The following is a 16,103-nucleotide window of genomic DNA, read 5'->3' as shown; positions in this document are numbered from 1 at the left end:
GGTTATGTATCCAAGTAGTGGATCCAGAGGCAGTCTGCCATTGGCTACTGATCATCCATCACTGGGAACAAAGAGTGACAACGTACTGTAGCAAAACTCATTCCGCTGGGTGAAAAGTCATCTGTGCCAATGCACCAAGTAACAGATCTAGTCGTGGTGCATGACCCACGCGATGGAATCGACTGCTAGTACGGTGTTCTCTCTTGGCACGGGCCAACGCGCATCATGGGTATCATGACCTGCCTTGCTACTGGGCTGTTGGAAGCAAAAGCAAACTCCGAGGCTTCTTATGTACATGTGAAGGTATCTCGATCGAGATTCTTAGGTATAATAAACAATGCTCATTTTAAAGGATGACATTACTATATAATATCTCTTCTTGAAGTTATTTATTTATTTATTTATTTGTGTGTTTTGTAAAGCGCACAGCTACCCCAACGGGGCGTCCCGGCGCTAATAGAACAAGTAACAGAAGGGCATACACTAGGATCTAAGCGCCAAACAGGTAGGTCTTAAGAGATTTGCGGAACTTGAGTTCCGAACGGCTCGAGCGAAGGGACAACGGGAGCTTATTCCAGCGCTTGGAGGCACAAACTTCGAAAGTTTTACCTCCCGTTCGGGTTTTTTAAAATCTGGGAGTCACCAGCAGAAGTTGGGAATTGGATCTCAGTGTTCTAGAGTTACAATAGGGACGAAGACTGGCTTTGAGATGAGCAGGTCCTTTGCCTTTCGTGGCTCTATAGGCCAATGTCAATGCTTTGAACTCGCATCTTTTCGCGATAGGAAGCCAGTGTAATTTGCGGAGATGCGGGGAGATGTGATGTCTAGGAGGAATGCCCTCTACCTGGTGCGCCGCTGCATTTTGGACACTCTGAAGCTTATGGCACAGACCAATTGTAAGGCCCAGGTATAATACATTGGCGTAGTCCAGATGAGATGTTATCAGGGCATGGATCACAGTTTTACGGCACTCAGTTGGCAAGTAGTTGATAAGCTTTTTAGGTCTCGCCTGTCGATGCGCATGCGCATCGAGCAAGGCGAGAGTATTGGCACTTATCCGCTCTTTATCCACACTGCAAGGAATCGTGGCGATTCCTTGCAGTGCACGAGAAATTTAAGCTCAATGCGCATGCGCATGCGCATTGAGCTTAAATGCGCGTGCACATGCCCCCAGCCGCCTGCCTTGCCTACTCTCTCTCACAGCCTCCCCCAGCTCCGCCCCCTCACTACTTGATTGCACGGCCGCTAGGCCGTGCCTCCCCTACTCTCCTCCCCCTCCTCCTCTCCTCCCCTGCCTGCCTGCCGCTAGGCCGTGCCTCCCCTACTCTCCTCCCCCCTCCTCCTCCTACTCTCCTCCCCTGCCTGCCTGCCGTGTCGCACCTCTCCCCTCTCCGCCCCCTCCCCTGCCCGCCCCCTCCCCTGCCCGCCGTGTTACGTGAAAGGCTTGTTTCCAATTTAAGCACAGGGAATGAATACAAACTTCTCTGAATGTTGATAGAAATAGGCATCCGTTATTCCTGTGATGTGATAGCATCTTTATATTGCGCAAAACGTGTCAACAGATTTAAAGTACAACATTTAAATTATTTAAAATTCAAATGGCCAAAACTTGCAACTGTATTTTGCAGCGATGGCGTGGTTCATCAGCTGTCCTGAGCCTTAGTTAGTCTAGCTTCGAAAGCCATAAATAGTCTCTCTTCTACTGTTCGCCTTCTTTGTCGTCCACTTGGTTTAGTCTGTCTTCCATGTCTACGGGGCTGGATTGGTAGTTCATCGACTGTGTTGTTTGGGACTAGGGCCGGCATCTCTCTTCTAGTTGGGGATGTTAAAAGTTCTTCCTCTTGGTTATTGACTACGCCGCCATGGGTCTGAAGCTTCCAGCAGATGACAGTCCAGTGCGGGTGTCTGTGCGTGTGCGGCCGCTGCTGCCCGTAGAGGTGCTCCGTGGACACCAGCCTTGTCTGCGGGTGGGACCGCAGGAGCTCACTCTGGGACGGGACCGCACTTTCCGTTTCCACCAAGTCTTTGGGGCTGAGACCCCAAACCAGGAGGCCGTGTACTCGACCTGCGTGCAACCACTGGTGCAGTCTTTCTTTCAGGGCTACAATGCCACCGTGATCGCTTACGGTCAAACGGGTTCTGGCAAGACCTACACAATTGGGGAGGCGAGTGTGGGTGAGTAAAATATGTAATCTTTGTACGTCCCCCTATTGGTGGCTGTGTGTGAGCAGTTGAGCTAGTCGTGCTTCCCACGGGTGAATATATCATCAAGGCTGCACTGTATTGTGTAGTTTCTGATGCACGTGAGCACATACACAATTTCTGGTGTATGTAAATAATGTTACATTTCTGGTGCCAGCGATCAGTTTATCCTTTCTGGTGCCAGACTGCCAGTGAGTAAGGTAGCTCTTCTGTTGCAAGTGAGCCATGTTCCATTTCTAGTGCAAGCCAGCAATGTTCCAGCTGTACTTACTACAAGTGCTCGTGTGTTTGGGAGAGAAAGTTATAATGTTGCACGTTTTTTTATCGTAGCACAGTGCTCGCCATTTGCAAGCCATCTTGGTGCTGTTTGGTAATTTATTTTGCAGATTTTTCTCTGCTGCTCGTGGGTTTCCCCTATTTTTGAGGTTTTGTATCAGGGGTGTTTGTGTGCGGTCCAGTGTCTCATAGTACACGTGTCCCTCTCTGGCCTGTCCCAGTGACAGACTTTTCATGGTCCAGTGTGCATGTTACTGTCGCCTTCCCAGTTTTATCTTGTGCCCCTTCTCTCGTCCATGTTTCCATACCAGTATCACCTTCCCCTGTCAGTGGGCTGGGTTCCTCCGGGTCTCAGACCTATTAGTAATTAAAAACAGACATTGAATCGAGTTCCTATATTAATGTCCTTAATTTTACTGACACATAATACTGATTGATTTTTGAACAATGAATGTAAAAGACGTTAAGGTAATCCAAGTCAGCGATTTAGTTCATGTTTAAATTTCACACGTTTCACTTAATCTTGTTTATTATTCTGATCTTAGAGAAGCAAGATGCTGCAACTGTTTGAACCTGGGATCCGATGGTGAGATGGTTGCCCCTTCGAACCCCAAGATTCCTAACCGAGTCTTTGGGTGTGGGGGTCTGACTCAGATCTTCCGGCCACCATAGGCTAGATTCCGGTGGGGAAGGTTGATTGAAAAACAGAACCTCCGTCTTTCCAGCATTGAGTTTCAAGGAGTTCGAATCCATCCATTTAGATGTATTCCTAAGGCAGGATTTCAGCGAATCAAATGCCGAGGATGTGGCCTCATCAAAAGTGAAAAAGAGCTGAATATCATCAGCATAGGAGGTAGATTTGACCCCAGCCTGTGCAATCATTTGAGCCAGTGGGGTAAAATACACGTTAAAAAGGAGCGGGCTCAACAATGAGCCCTGAGGGACACCCCATTTGAGGGGCCTAGCAGAGGACGTGTAAGGGGGAGTATGCACCTGCTGGGTGCGGTTTGACAACTTTAACACGGTTCCCTGAATACCCAAAGCACTCAGTCTTTCCAGCAGAATCTTATGAGAGATGGTGTCAAATGCCGCTGAAAGATCCAGCAGCACTAACACTGCCCTCGACCCTCGATCCAGCGTCCACCTCACAGAGTCAGCCATTTCAATCAGCGCCGACTCTGTGCTGTGGCCTGAACGGAAGCCATGCTGGGAGTCGTGCAATAGCCCTTGGGACTCAATATAGTTAGCAATTTGTGAATGCGCCAGCTTTTCCAATATCTTAGCCGGGGCAGGCAAGAGGGAAATCGGCCTATAATTGCTCAGGTTATCCGGGTCCGCATTGGGCTTCTTCAGAATTGGGAATAGGAAGGGCTGTTTCCACTTCTCTGGAAACCTACCCAATCTCAAGGAATCATTCCAGATGGAATTGAGATGGGGGTTGAGAAGAGTGGGGAGTGCCTTATATTGCTTCGCAGGCCAAGGGTCATTGGGGGATCCAGATTTGCATTTAGATAGTTCTATCAGGGTGGCTTCTTCTGAAATTTCTGCAAATTCCGTAAGAGAAGGAGTCGACACGTTCTGATTTGACGGATCCCCCTCCAAGTCCAGGCTCTCAACAGTGGGAAAGGACGCATAAATGAGCTCTATTTTATTCTCAAAGAATTCCGAAAGATGGTTGCAGAGAGACTAGGAGGCGGGCTGGTGCCGATTCAGCGCTTGAGGGTCAGTGAAGGATCTGACAATGTTAAAAATCTCTCTTGGGCCGTTACTAGCTTTATTGATTCTACTAGCTAGGTAGGCTCTTTTTATGTTCCACTATTAATTTACGGTAGTCTTTAAGGGCTATCTTATACTCGACCTTACTTTCCGGAGAATACTTTAGTCTCCAGACTCGCTCAAGCTCCTTGCAAGAAGCTTTTTTCTGTTGGAGGTCATCCGTGTACCAAGGAGCTGTCGGAGCCGAACTATAGGTTTTGATAGGTTTCAAGGGGGCCAGTGAATCCATAGCCTGGCCAATCCAGGCATCTAGATTGGCAATGCGGATGTCCAAATCTGTAGCAGGGATAGGCTGGGAGTCTTTTAGGTAATCTTGGAGCGAGCCGAGAGAAATACGACTCCAATTTCTCCCTGATTCCTTTGGGGTAAGGACAGGTCTATCAAAATGAGCCATCCCAATCAGAAAAGGAATGAGGTAGTGATCTGACCATGCCACGGGTGAGGCATTCTCCACCCGAATGTCCGCCAGATTGGTGCAGATTAAATCCAGTGTGTGACAGCTTTATGAGTAGGTGACCCCCCCCCTTTGAATTAAACTGCAAACCGTCAACGTAGAGATAAAGCTCCTGCTAAAAGGACAAGAGACGTCATCCACGTGAAGATTGAAGTCCCCTAAAGCTGTAAAATTAGCATACCGAATGCTGGCCTGGGTGATATAGTCAGCCAGAGCAGGCAGATGCGACGTGTTGGAATGAGGGGGACGGTAAATAAGAAGTCCTGAAAAGGAAATAGATGCTGATAACTTGATACAGAACGGGAGACCCTCGATGGAATCAATTTGATCATATTGGGGGGTGGATACCGTCCATGTTGATTTATAAGAAAGTTCCCCCCTCCCCATGTTTACTGTTAAGTCGATTGGCACAGATAATACTGTAGCCTTCAGGAATGGCTAGAGTCAGGGCTGGGTTAGTCGTATCACTCAGCCACGTTTCAGTGAGAAAAAGGAGGTCCCAGAGAGACTGCCAGATGTCAAGAGCATGTCTGACCAGGGATCTGCAGTTAACTAATGCAGCTCTAAGGGTGAAGGAAGATCCTAATCCCTGGAGATGAGCAGAGCCACGTGTGTGGGAGTGTCTATCATATGTCTCATGATATATTAAAGAAAAACCACAACCCTTGCAAGTATAATCTGAGCAGCTATTGTCCAGTGAAAGCAGTCGGCAACGTGGGGGTCTCAAAGCTAGAATCCCCGTCTACTTATAGGTCATGCCCTCATCGAAAGACAAACGGGCAGGGGGACCGGCCCCGGCCACGTCCTGGTCGCGGACGGGCGCAGACGAGCTCGCCTTCGGCGCCCCCGCTGCGCGGCAGAGTGAGGACTGTGAGGAGTGTCCAAACAAGACTAAACAATAATTTTAAAAACGCTACTAACTTCCGGGCTTTCCGCCTCAGGAAGGTGTGCTACTAGTTCTAGTGCGCGTGCTGCTCAGAGCGCGATTTAAGAGCAGGTGAGGGCGGGAGGGGCCAGACAACTGGACCGTCATCCTCTTGTTCCCCCAAGATGGCGGCTAGGCAATTACTAGACGTCCGCGACAGCGCCTAATCGGCTGCGCAGTGTCTGGAAGTGGTGGAAGACCAAATAAACGTGCCAGAAGGTGGGAGTATTAAAAACAGTGTCCAAACAAGACTAATCAATAATTTTAAAAAAGCTACTAACTTCCGTCTTTCCGCCTCAGGAAGGTCTGCTACTAGTTCTAGTGCGCGTGCTGCTCAGAGCACGATTTAAGAGCACATCTCGTGCAAATGAATGTGCAGAAAGAATGTCTTTTGTGGCTTTTAATATGAAAATGTCAGACCAGCACTGCAAATCCAGCACTAGTGTTCAATTTCTCCCTCCTTGGATGCATTCCTTCGGACTCCTTTCCTCCTACTAATATGTCTCGTCATTTCCAAGTAGCCTCTTGAGACCATCCTGGAATGTCTACCCATAAACTTCGGCCTCCTTTCCTCCTGCTAATATGTTTCGTCATTTCCAAGTAACCTCCATATACCATCCTGGAATGTCTAACCATAAACTTCGGCCTCCTTTCCTTCTGCTAATATGTCTCGTCATTTTCAAGTAACCTTCTCAGACCATCCAGGAATGTCTACCCATAAACTTCGGCCTCCTTATTTATTTATTTATTTTCGGTTCTTATATAGCGCTGGAATTCGATCTCCGAGGAGATATCTCAGCGCTTTGTTTTTCCGAAAGCAGGACTAGAACAGTGATATCTGTGTGGCATTACTGGAGTTACTGAGTAGAGAATAGGTACGTCTTCAGACATTTCCTGAATGCGGAGAGGTTAGAATTTAGTCTATGAGTGAGGGGTAATGAGTTCCAAAGAGTGGGGCCTTTGTATGAAAGGGCTCGACGTCCCTGTCTCTCTCTTTTGATCCTGGGGATCTGGAGCAAGGCTTGGTTTTCTGAGCGTAGGGTTCTACCTGGTTGATAAGGTTTAAAGATTTCAGTTAGATATCTAGGGCCAGTTCCAAGCAAGCATTTATGGATAGTACAGCAGATCTTAAATTTTACTCTCTGGCGAATGGGAAGCCAGTGTAGCTTGTAAGGGACGAGAGGAAGATCTGGCAGGGGCATTGAGAATCAGCCTAGTGGCCATATTTTGGGCTACTTGTAGCCTCCCCAGCTGTTCCTCATTAGCAGATATAAGTAATCCATTGCAGTAATCCAACCTGCTAATTACTAGGGTCTGCACTAGTGTTTTCCTATGGTGGTCTGCTAAATAGGGGAAGACCCTTCTAAGTAAGCCAATCACCCTCATACAAGTTCCTGTGACCTGTATGGCATGGTCTTTAAGCACCAAAGGTTGGTCAAGTTTAACACCCAGATTTTTTACGTTTTCCTCCTGCTAATATGTCTGGTCATTTCCAAGTAGCCTCCTGAGACCATCCTGGAATGCCTACCCATAAACTTCGGCCTCCTTTCCTCCTGCTAATATGTCTTGTCATTTCCAAGTAACCCCTTCAGACCATCCTGGAATGCCTACCCATAAACTTCGGCCTCCTTTCCTCCTGCTAATATGTCTCGTCATTTCCAAGTAACCCCTTCAGACCATCCTGGAATGTCTACCCATAAACTTCGGCCTCCTTTCCTCCTGCTAATATGTCTCATCATTTCCAAGTAACCTCCTCAGACCATCCTGGAATGTCTACCCATAAACTTCAGCCTCCTTTCCTTCTGCTAATATGTCTCTTCATTTCCAATTTGCCTCTTGAGACCATCCTGGAATGTCTCCCCATAAACTTAGGCCTCCTTTCCTCCTGCTAATATGTCTCGTCATTTCCAAGTAGCCTTTTGAGACCATCCTGGAATGTCTACCCATAAACTTTGGCCTCCTTTCCTCCTGCTAATATGTCTTGTCATTTCCAAGTAACCTCCTCAGAACATCCTGGAATGTCTACCCATAAACTTCGGCCTCCTTTCCTCCTGCTAATATGTCTCAACATTTCCAAGTAGCCTCTTGAGACCATCCTGGAATGCCTACCCATAAACTTCGGCCTCCTTTCCTCCTGCTAATATGTCTCGTCATTTCCAAGTAGACTTTTGAGACCATTCTGGAATGTCTACCCATAAACTTCGGCCTCCTTTCCTCCTGCTAATATGTCTCGACATTTCCAAGTAGACTCTTGAGACCATCCTGGAATGTCTACCCATAAACTTCGGCCTCCTTTCCTCCTGCTAATATGTCTAGTCATTTCCAAGTAGCCTCTTGAGACCATCCTGGAATGTCTACCCATAAACTTTGGCCTCCTTTCCTCCTGCTAATATGTCTCGTCATTTCCAAGTAACCCCTTCAGACCATCCTGGAATGTCTACCCATAAACTTCGGCCTCCTTTCCTCCTGCTAATATGTCTTGTCATTTCCAAGTAACCTCCTCAGACCATCCTGGAATGTCTACCCATAAACTTCGGCCTCCTTTCCTCCTGCTAATATGTCTCGACATTTCCAAGTAGCCTCTTGAGACCATCCTGGAATGCCTACCCATAAACTTCGGCCTCCTTTCCTCCTGCTAATATGTCTCGTCATTTCCAAGTAGCCTTTTGAGACCATCCTGGAATGTCTACCCATAAACTTCGGCCTCCGTTCCTCCTGCTAATATGTCTCGTCATTTCCAAGTAGCCTCTTGAGACCATCCTGGAATGTCTACCCATAAACTTCGGCCTCCTTTCCTCCTGCTAATATGTCTCGTCATTTCCAAGTAGCCTCTTGAGACCATCCTGGAATGTCTACTCATAAACTTCGGCCTCCTTTCCTCCTGCTAATATGTCTCGACATTTCCAAGTAGCCTCTTGAGACCATCCTGGAATGTCGACCCATAAACTTCGGCCTCCTTTCCTCCTGCTAATATGTCTCGTCATTTCCAAGTAACATCCTCAGACCATCCTGGAATGTCTACCCATAAACTTCGGCCTCCTTTCCTCCTGCTAATATGTCTCGTCATTTCCAAGTAGCCTCTTGAGACCATCCTGGAATGTCTACCCATAAACTTCGGCCTTTTTTCCTCCTGCTAATATGTCTAGTCATTTCCAAGTAGCCTCTTGAGACCATCCTGGAATGTCTACCCATAAACTTTGGCCTCCCTTCCTCCTGCTAATATGTCTAGTCATTTCCAAGTAGCCTCTTGAGACCACCCTGGAATGTCTACCCATAAACTTCGACCTCCTTTCCTCCTGCTAATATGTCTCGTCATTTCCAAGTAACCCCTTCAGACCATCCTGGAATGTCTACCCATAAACTTCGGCCTCCTTTCCTCCTGCTAATATGTCTCGTCATTTCCAAGTAACCCCTTCAGACCATCCTGGAATGTCTACCCATAAACTTCGGCCTCCTTTCCTCCTGCTAATATGTCTCGTCATTTCCAAGTAGCCTCTTGAGACCATCCTGGAATGTCTACCCATAAACTTCGGCCTCCTTTACTCCTGCTAATCTGTCTCGTCATTTCCAAGTAGCCTCTTGAGACCATCCTGGAATGTCTACCCATATACTTCGGCCTCCTTTCCTCCTGCTAATATGTCTCGTCATTTCCAAGTAACCTCCTCAGACCATCCTGGAATGTCTACCCATAAACTTCGGCCTCCTTTCCTCCTGCTAATATGCCTCTTTTCATTTCCACGTAGGCTCTCGATGTTAATGCGCTGGAAAGCAGACGAAGTTAACCCAAAATGTACTTCTGATAGTTTCACACTTATATTTAACAAAGTCAAATCAGGGTTTTCACTTGATCCTTCGCCCCTGCACATTCTTGCTAAAGCAGCTGAAATGCCATTCCCAGCGATGTTGGAAATTGCCAACATATCCTTAGCGACCAGAATAGTGCCACCCTCATTGAAGCATGTGATGGTCAAGGCCCTGCTAAAAAAAACCAAGCTGGATCCTCTCTGCATAGGGAACTACAGACCCACTGCCTGGTCTGAGTAAAGTGGTAGAGAAACATGCAAACAAAAGCCTCTCGGAGCTTCTTGAATCAAACAATCTCCTGCATCCCACGCAGAGTGGGGTTCACCCTAAGCATGGCACAGTAGAGGAGTGAACAATGCTGCTTGACCGAGGAGGTACGGCGATCATACTCCTCGATCTCAGCTCAGCATTGGACACAGTGAACCATGCAATCCTCATTAATAGAACTTACAGTGCAGGTGTCATGGGCCCTGCACTGAATTGGATCACCTCCTTCGTGAAAGTTAGAACCTTCCAAGTCTTTGATAGACCCTGTTCTTCGGACACCTTTTCCCTAAAGTGTGGAGTACCGCAGTGCTCATCCCTGAGCTCAACGCTTTTCAATCTATATATGTGTCCATTAGCAGGCATAGGACAGTCATTTGGGATATCCCTGGTGTCATATGCAGGTGACACCCAACTTGTGTTCTCTCTAACCCAGGGAGAGGACTCCTATTCGCCCATCTTAGCACCCAGTCTGGAGAGAACAGCTGCGTGGATAGCAGACTCCTGCCTCAAACTAAATGGAGAGAAAACAGAGCTCATAGTGCTGGGTAATAACCTCAATACTCACATCAACTAGGGTTTGCTTGATTGCTTAGGTGCTCTCCCTGCTCCCAAGGTGGTTATCAAGAGCCTTGGGGTATGATTGGACAAATTATTATGCATGCAGACCCAGATCACAAAACTTTCTGCATGCTGTTACTGCATTCTTAGTATGCTCTGTAAAATATTGCTCCTACGCCCCCAACATTCCAGAAGACTCGTGGTCCAGGCACTTGTCCTTTCTCTCCTGACTATAGGAACTCTATCGGGAGCCCCAAAATCACCAATCAAAAAACACCAAGTGGTGCAGAATGCATCTGCCTGAGTTCTGCGGAACATTCCCAAACACAATTCTGCCAAGCAGGCCTTGGCCACCCTGCACTGGCTACCGATTAAACAAAGCATACAATTCAAAGGCCTTTGTATAGCTTCCAGGGCACTCCAATCAGAAGGCCCTACTATCCTCAGCCCTTTGGTATCCCATCACACGCCTAACAGAGCCCTCCACTCCACCAACGCCCACTGCTCCATTTATAAAAGGAGCGAGAAGTGAAGGGCGGCCGTTCAGATACACGGTTGCCACCCTCTCCCTCACAATGATACTAGCGAACAACAACTTTGAATTCCAGAAACTTCTTAAACCTTGGTTATTTGATAACTAGTTTCTGTCCAGGCACTTCGGCGGATGTTGTGTCGCATTGCCAGCGCTGGGATGCTACGGGATGCTATGTGCTTTATAAATGCCAATAGAATAGAACCTTAAGTCTTCATGAAATCTGTATCTATGTAAACAAGACAAAGGCATGCTTTAGCCTGTTGATTTTCCACCTACAGACATGCATTCTTGGATGAAGACACTCTGTCAACTAGGAAGTTGCCCTTTCTCGCCGTTGGGATCTGATCAGCCAAATTTGGGACAAATGTCTATTAGGATCTACCAACGCTGCTCCACAAGGGTCCCCTCCCCTAGGGTTCTTCCTTCCTGCTCATTCTCACCGTAAACTCACTCTTCAGTTTAACAAATCTGAAAACAGCCCTTCAAATAAGCAATTTTGGCATTGACTGCGTACCTTGAGGTGAGTGTCTCTGGGTGAGATTCTTGTACATATGTGATGAAGGAACCCATCGCCATTCACTATTCAGGGCACCCGTATGTTTCATCCGTAAATTCAAAGCAACATTCGTTCTCATTCAATTATAAGATGAGATGAACAAGAATAACCTCCTGCAGCACTAGCATCACCCATCAGCACAAAAAGTGACATCACTAGATCTCCCATCATTCACCTGCACAGGAAATGACATCACTGAATTTCCCATCATCCATTTGGACAGGTAATAACATTACCGGTGTTACCGCTAAAACCATATTTAAAAGAAGAAGCCAAGCAAGAGGAGTTAATTTCATATCACTCATCAGCACAGCAAATTACATTACGGCACTCTGCACTCCTCCCGCCTCCCAGGACCAACTTAATGGCAGCTGCAACACGGACGAGCGGAGAAGGTGGCCCCCAGCACTAAAATGCCTGGTCTGATCACCACCCAGCGATACTCCACAGTACACCATAGATCACTAGACACCTTCCCCCACCCAACAGCTACCGCACCTCAGACCATGGCAGGAGCTTTCACATGCACTCCCCACCGACACCCACCACAAAAATACTAACAACGATCTCAACACCCTCTCCCAACACACATACCACACAAGCAAAAACAACACCCTACACCACACGCTACAGAAAACCTGTACATCAACACTTACTTCCATGCACGCTTCTCAACACACAATCACTCAGCAAATACAACATCGAAATATGACGCACCAACATCCTCCATCACAGAGACCTGGCTCAAACCAACCATCAGGTCACCAGCTTGACTCAGACCAGCACATGGTGGGAAACACACTGGACGCCATCTTCACCACAAGCAACAGCATCAAATACAACCCAAACGCATGGATCACATGGACCGCTCCATCATACACTTCCTAATCAAAACACCTCAAGCCAACACCCCTACCAGGTTCAGCATTCCAAGACACATCTGGGGGAAAATCATAGAAGCAGACTGGCTCAGCTCCCTCAACCTATCCCCAAAGACAACCTCGAGAAGAACATCAACAACTTCAACAACTGGATTAAGAACTCATTTGCACCCAACCAAACCTAACAAGCATAGTACATGCCAAGGACAGATGCATACTGGTAAGTAGCATTTTCTGTTCTAGGCATATGAGCTGCAGAATTCATACTTTTTGTATAGACTGTACAGCAGTGTCTCCCCTAGCGGTGGTCACCTGTATGCGTTGCAGTGGTTTAAAAAAGTGTTTTAAGAACAGCCTGGCCTACAGAAGCCTGTTGCTTTGCCTGCACATCTACACAATAGTGTTTGGTGAAGGTGTGTGTGGTAGGCCATGTCGCTGCCTTACAAATGTCTTCTAGGGGAATGTTCCCCAAGAATGCAGTGGAAGCCCCTAGTTTGCGTGTTGAGTGCGCTCTAGGGGGAACTGTTAATGTGCGTTTTGCCTTCTGGTAGCTTATTTGAATGCATTTGACTATCCACCTTGCAATTCCAGCTTTGGAGATGGGGTTTCCTTTATGAGGTGGAAAGAAAGCTACAACCAGTTGGTTTGTGTTTCTAAAATGTTTAGTCCTGTCGATGTAATAAAGTATAGCTCTTTTGACATCAAGTGTGTGAAGAGCTCTCTCTGCTACAGAATCTGGGTTTTGAAAAAATATTGGTAACTCTACAGATTGATTAAGATGAAAAGCAGAGATTACTTTGGGAAGGAATTTTGGATTTGTTCTAAGAACCACCTTGTTATGATGTATTTGTAAGAATGGTTCTTGTATGGTTAAGGGCTGGATCACACTTACTCTCCTGAGAGAGGCGATTGCGACAAGAAAAGGTACTTTTCATATAAGGAACAGCAGTTCGCATTTGTGTAGAGGTTCAAATGGGGGACTCATGAGCCTAGTAAGGACAATGTTCAGATTTCACACCGGAGAGAGTGGCAGTGTGGTAGGAATTATCCTTTTATGGCCTTTCATAAAGGCTTTGATAGCGGGTACTCTGAAAAATGACATATGTCGTCTGTTTTACAGGTAGGCGGCAAGGGCAGCCAGATGTAATCTTATGGATGAGAATGCTAGCTTACATCTTTGAAAATGCAGCAAATAGCAAATGATGTTCTTAATTGAAGTTGAATTTTGTTATTATTGTAGTAAATGACAAATCCTTTCTATTTGGCTGCATAGCAAGCTCTAGTAGTGGGGTGTCTGGCTTCTTTAACCCCTTCCCTGCTCATGACGAGCTCAGCTCGTCATGAGGCACAGTTGAGCTGTGCTGATGACGAGCTGAGCTCGTCATGAATATAGGAGAATAGCAATTTCCAGCACAGGAGGGGAATTGCCTTAGCAGCCAAGGTGTTAATAATGTTCATACAGTCGGGTGGGAGGTTGAGGTAACCGAACTCTAGGACTTCAGGAGCCAGATTGCCAGATTCAGTTGAGCTGGATGTGGGTGCCTTATCTCTCCATTGTTCTGCGTCAGCAGCTTTGGAGAGAGACTTAGTTGTTGGTGTGGAACTACTGAGAGTTCAAGAAATGTTGTGAACTATGGTTGCCGTGCCCATGTGGGAGCAACTAGGATCATTTTGAGAGACTGTTGTCTGAGCTTGCGTACTACTAACGTAATGAGTGGGAGTGGCAGAAAGGCGTACGCAAATGCCTGACCAGTTCATCCATATCGAATTGTCCCTTGGACGACGGGTATGGAAACCTGGCGGCGAAGGTTGGGTATTCTGTGTTTGCGTGTGTGGCAAACAGATGTATGTCTGGGTGGCTCCACATTTGGAAAAATGGTTGAAGAACTTGAGGATGAAGTTACCTTTCGTGTATCTGCTGTGCTTGAAGACTTAGCAGATCCGCAATCTGATTGTGCACTCCTGGAAGATGTTCTGCCAGAAGATATGTGTTTTTGCAGAATGGCCTATCTCCATATGTTTTGCGCTAGATAAAACAGCTGCAAAGAATGTGTTCCTCCTTGTTTCTGTATGTAATACATTGCTGTCATATTGTCGGTGCTGACCAGGACATCTTTGTTGAGGAGATGTGCTTGGAATGATTTTAACGCTAGAAATATAGCTAGTAATTCTAGGTGACTGATGAGGAGCACTTTTTGTTGAGTGGTCCACCTGCCCTGAATTGTGTGGTTTAGGAGATGGGCTCCCAAGCCGGTGAGTGATGCGTCCACTCTTAGCACTATCTGTGGAACGGGCTCTAGGAACGACCGCCCTCTGGAAAGGTTTTGTGTGTTCCACCACAGCAGAGAGCGATGTGTGCAGCTGTCCACCAACACCAGATCTGTAAGTTGACCTTGAGCCTAGTTCCACTGACGTGCTAAGCATTCTTGTAAAGGACGCATCGGAAGTCTTGCGAGAGGTACAGTGAAAATGAAAGATGCCATTATTCCTATGAGCTGCATAAACACTAGAGCTGGGGGAGTGTTGGGGTTGAAATGTTGTGATGAGGGTTTACATACTGGCTATCCTGGCTGGATTGGGGTATGCTAGAGCTTTGCAAGTGTTTATTGTGGCCCCTAGATAGTGATGTAGGTAGGAGGGCTGTAGATGCAATTTGGTTTGTTTTATTGCGAACCCCAAGTGGTGTAGCAGCTGAATTGGTTGGTAAGTGTGTTGAGCACAGTGGTTCTATGACTTGGCTTTTATCAGCCAGTCATCCAAGTATGGAAACACATGAATCTGCTGTGTTCGCAAGTGTGCGGCTACTACCGTGAGACACTTGGTGAAGACCCTGTGTGCTGTGGTCACTCCGAATAAGAGGCCTTTGAACTGATAGTATTGGACATCCACTATAAACCTTAGGTATTTCCTGTAAGCAGGGTGCATGGGAATATGGAAGTAGGGGTCCTTGAGATCTAATGTGGCAAGGAAGTCGCCTTGTTGAAGCAGTGGAAGAACATGCTGAAGAGTGATCATGTGAAAGTGATCCGATTGTATGTAGAAATTGAGAGGTCTGGGCCCAATATTGGGGATTAGAAAACACAGAGAGTAAACCCCTGTCCTTTGATGCTCTAGGGGAACTGGTTCTATTGCAGGCTTTTGAAGCAGAGAGAACTTCCTGTTTGAGGAACGTTAGATGTTCTGTGGACATTGGATGCTGTTTGGGCGGTATGTTGGGGGGAGTTGCAGTAAGTTAACTTATGGGCTGAATCTGACTACCTACGCAGACGACACCCAATTGGTGTTGGCAGTCCATAAGAATGGTTTGGCAGTTGCATCAAGATTCTAGGAGGCTATGCTAGCCATAGGCTCCTGGATGCTGATGAACTGCCTAAAATTAAATTTGGATAAGACAGAGGTGATGACCTTTGGCAACCTGTCTCCGGTATGGTCCGACATCTGGTGGCCCACTGACTTTGGCCCCCCACCGTTACCGGTTGCCAAGGTCATGAACGTGGGGGTCATATTCGACACCAAATTAACATTTATCCATCATGTTAATACGGTGACCTCATCTGCTTTTTTCATCCTCAGAAAAATCAAAAAACGACTTCCCTACTTACCTGCCGCTGCAGGAATAATACTGATAACCACCCTAATATTCTCAAAATTGGACTACTGCAATGCCCTCCTTCTAAATGCCCAACAGCAGGTTGTGGATAAACTGCAATCAGTCCAAAATGCGGCAGCTAGGGCTCTTCTTTCCATCCCCAAATACCAATCCGTTTCGGCGGCCATACGTCAACTGCACTGGCTCAGAGTCAGAAGCCGCATAAAATTCAAGGCCCTCTGTATTGCATATAAGGCCATCCACAACGCAGGCCCTCAAT

General features: G+C 46.9%; 1 protein-coding gene across 2 annotated transcripts in view; it reads right to left on the bottom strand.

Annotated features, from left to right (window-relative positions):
• LOC147725702 (rho-related BTB domain-containing protein 2-like) overlaps window positions 1-16,103 on the bottom strand; it is a 595,476-nt gene that overhangs the window by 192,861 nt on the left and 386,512 nt on the right. The window lies entirely within an intron of this gene.

Source organism: Lissotriton vulgaris, chromosome 3_2 (assembly GCF_964263255.1).
Source record: "Lissotriton vulgaris chromosome 3_2, aLisVul1.2, whole genome shotgun sequence".
NCBI lineage: Eukaryota > Metazoa > Chordata > Amphibia > Caudata > Salamandridae > Lissotriton > Lissotriton vulgaris.
Note: the sequence above shows the minus strand (reverse complement) of the source record. Positions and strands in the feature narration are given on the sequence as shown.